Source organism: Acomys russatus, chromosome X (genome assembly GCF_903995435.1).
Source record: "Acomys russatus chromosome X, mAcoRus1.1, whole genome shotgun sequence".
Lineage (NCBI taxonomy): Eukaryota > Metazoa > Chordata > Mammalia > Rodentia > Muridae > Acomys > Acomys russatus.
Genome location: NC_067169.1, coordinates 89,985,736 through 89,989,439, shown reverse-complemented (window position 1 = coordinate 89,989,439; position 3,704 = coordinate 89,985,736). Strand labels below are relative to the sequence as shown.

Below are 3,704 nucleotides of genomic sequence, written 5' to 3'. Positions count from 1 at the left end.
ATAAAAGTAAAAAGAGTATCTTATGTACCAAGTTAGGCATGTGTTTCTCAGAAGCTATCAGAGTAGATGTGACAAAGATAGATAGGTGTGTACACTGATCTGTGCATATATACACAGTAATATGTGTACATACACACATCAATGCACACATATAAATATTTCTGACAATTTCTATTAGAGTTCTCTGGTGCATGAGTCACCGTAGCACCCTCTCCTTCCTTATCTGCAACCCCTTCCTCCACCACTGAAAACCTGCTGACACTTGCACTATCCAGTCACTTGTTTGTTCAATCCCACCATAGCTTAGTCAGCAGTTTCGAGATCACCAACTTGTACCCTAATAAGAAACAACTTTGCCACACAAAAGATCAGCACCTTTTTTTCTCTATTTACATTCTCATGTACATATTAGATTTTAGCTGTAGCCTTGGGCTCATGCTGCGTTGGTGGTACACTAGAGTACACCAGACTTGCAGGAAAAAAAAAAAAAAAAGAAGAAGAAGCCGAGGCATGACTGCTCGCCAATCAGTGGTTCCATGTGCAATTTTCCTCTGATAGGGCCTGGGTACCGTTACCATGGTGATAGCACCTGGGCCATGTCATTATCGATCCACCAACAATAAGAGAAGCTTTGCAGTCAGGATATTGTTTGGCAGCCAGCATGGTTTCTGTTGGACGCTAAGTACTGGTACAAAACCTCAAGTTACTAAAAATATTGCTGGATGTGACCTGTTCGCATCTGGAGAGTAAATGTCACATCAGAAATTCCACACAAGTGAGCGGTGGAGTCGACTAAACCATCACTCGGTGGGAAACTTCCACTGCCCAGCTTGCTCCTTTTCTAATAATGAATCCAAAAGTAAAATTGTTTTATTTTGCCAAACTAAATATTCAATTAGCTTAAACTATCTGTTCCTCTAACACAGTGGTTTCTCAACCACCCTAATGCTTTGAACATTTAATACAGTTCTATGTGTTGTGGTGACCCTCAACAATCAAACTGTTTTCATTGCTACTTTATTTTTTTTCTTTTTTTTTTTTTTATTAATTTATTCTTGTTACATCTCAATGGTTATCCCATCCCTTGTATCCTCCCATTCCTCCCTCCCTCCCATTTTCCCATTATTCCCCTCCCCTATGACTGTTCCTGAGGGGGATTACCTCCCCCTATATATGCTCATAGGGTATCAAGTCTCTTCTTGGTAACCTGCTGTCCTTCCTCTGAGTGCCACCAGGTCTCCCCCTCCAGGGGACATGGTCAAATGTGAGGCCCCAGAGTATGTGACTCCTTGGAATATACCCAGAAGATGCTCCAGCACACAACAAGAAAATCTGCTCAACCATGTTCATAGTAGCCTTATTCATAATATCCAGAACATGGAAACAGCCTAAGGGTCCATCAGTAGAAGAGTGGATAAAGAAACTGTGGTACATATACACTATGGAATACTACTCAGCTATTAAAAACAAGGAATTCCCGAAATTTGTGGATAAATGGATTGAACTAGAAATGATCATAATGAGTGAGTTAACCCAGAAGCAGAAAGAATCAAATAGTATATACTCACTTATATCTGCATACTAGCCCAAGGGGCATGTCCCACGAAAGCCTTCACTTACCAGGAACTGGGACAGAGGGGAAGGCATCCTATTGGGACTCTAAATGAGAGACGCATGGGAGAACAGCAAATAAAAGGATCCAGAGGGTCCTAAGAAATCTACAAGTAGAACAATATGATAGGCAGATTTGGGCCCAGGGGTCCCGCTCAAAACTAAGGCACCAGCCAAGGACAATACAGGAGGTAAACTTTAAACCCCTTCCCAGATCTAGGCAATGGTCAGAATATTCTCCACAGTTGAGTGGAGAGTGTGATATGACTTTCATTGCTACTTTATAACTGTGATTTTGCTGCTGTTAGAAATGGTTGATGCCCAGTGGTTGAGAACTGCTGCTCTAACTGTGCTTTGAGATTTGATGATCTACAAAATCATAGTATTTCAAATCAGCAGTACTTAGCCAATTACAGTCAGATACCAAACTGTTAGCCTGCAGTAGTTTTACAGCACCTCAGCCACTACCAAGTGCTTACTCTATGTCAAGACCTTAAAGAAATAAATCTACCCGTGGAAAGACACTGTCTAGAATGCACGAGTTCTGTGATTTTCTTACTTTTTGTGCCATGGCTGTAGTGTATGTGAGCGTGGGGACGGTACTGAGAGTCTGGCCAAATAGGAACCCAGTTCTGTAATTAGGCATTCATCCTCCCAGGGGAAGAGGTAAGATACCCCTCAAAGTTGGGGCCACAGCACTGCGCATTGTTACGCATACCATACACATCTTGTTAGGCACAAGTATGAAGAAGCCTCAGGTTGACTGCAATAGCTCTGTTACAGTCATTTGCCAGGGCTGCCACAACAAAATGCCAGGTGGCTTATGCAACAGAAACTAATTTCCTGGAGACTGAAGTCTAAGATCAAAGTGTCGGCAGGTTCCATTTCTTCTGAAGCCTCACTCCTTGGCTTTCACGTTGTCATCAAGCAGACCTCTTTCTGTTCATATGAGGCCCAGGCATCTCTCTGTATGTGCCAATCTTGCCTTTCGATAAGGACACTATTCAGCCTGGAGTAGGACCCACCCACAAACCTCATGTTAATTTAGTCTCTGCTTTAAAGCCTATCTCCAGTCCATAACCCTACCTCAAGCAATTATTGTATTCCAAACAATTTTAATGAACAGGATGTTGCTATATTTGGTTAGGCTGACCCTGAATTCTGCTGCTCAAATGATCTTAGTCCCCCAGATTGCTGGCCCTCCAAGCATGTTCCACTATGCTTGGCTTTAAAATAAAATCTCAAAGTGATGAAACTAGTAACAATGGTGAGCTAGAAAATTTTAAGTAAAGTTAAATGGTCTGTGGCTGCTTTGTTGGCTCAATGTATAAAGCTGTATATGTAATATATCTAAATCAAAGATGTCAGGGGTTTTTTGTTGTTGTTGCTGCTGCTGCTGCTGAGTTTTTTTTGTTTGTTTGTTTTGGTTGGTTGGTTTTTTTTTGTTTTATGTTTTGTTTGTTTTTTGAGATGGTTTCTCTGTGTAGCCTTGGCTGTCCTAGACTCGCTTTGTAGACCAGGATGGACACGAACTCACAGCAATCCACCTGCCTCTGCCTCCCAAGTGCTGGGATTAAAGGTGTGTGCCACCACCACCCGGCTAGATGTCAGGGTTTATGAGGAGTTGATAACCATGAATTTAGACACATACGGATACTGAAATAAATGCTTCAAACCCCAAGTCATTCCCTCAAGTGCATTTTATAAAACCTTTGAGATTTTTTTAATGCACTACAAAATTTACCCAGTTAAAGTACACCAGTGCAATACTTCCTGCATATAATCTGATCTGTGCAACTATCACTCCTAACTTTAGAATATTGTCACCATTCCAGGAAGACACACTGTACCCATTAGCAGTCAGTTGTCATGTCTCCCATCCTACTAATAATTGGTTTGTCTCTATGGATACTTGCTTACTGTGGACATTTTCAGTAAGAGGAATGAAACAACATGTGGATTGGTACGTAATTCTGTTTGATTTTTAAGTAATGATCCATTAAACATTTAGTTTATCCATTTATCAGTTGGGAAGCAATTATTTCCAGCCTTTGGACATTATGAATAATGCTGTTCTGCTCATTTAGGCAAAC

The 3,704-nt window shown here is 41.2% G+C and overlaps 1 non-coding gene across 1 annotated transcript; it reads left to right on the top strand.

The window, feature by feature from the left end:
- The first annotated feature begins 416 nt into the window (after nt 1-416).
- LOC127186016 (small Cajal body-specific RNA 13) lies at nt 417-696 on the top strand. The gene has a single exon (XR_007830272.1). It is a non-coding gene; the product is annotated as a small Cajal body-specific RNA 13 (non-coding RNA).
- Nucleotides 697-3,704: the final 3,008 nt, after the last annotated feature.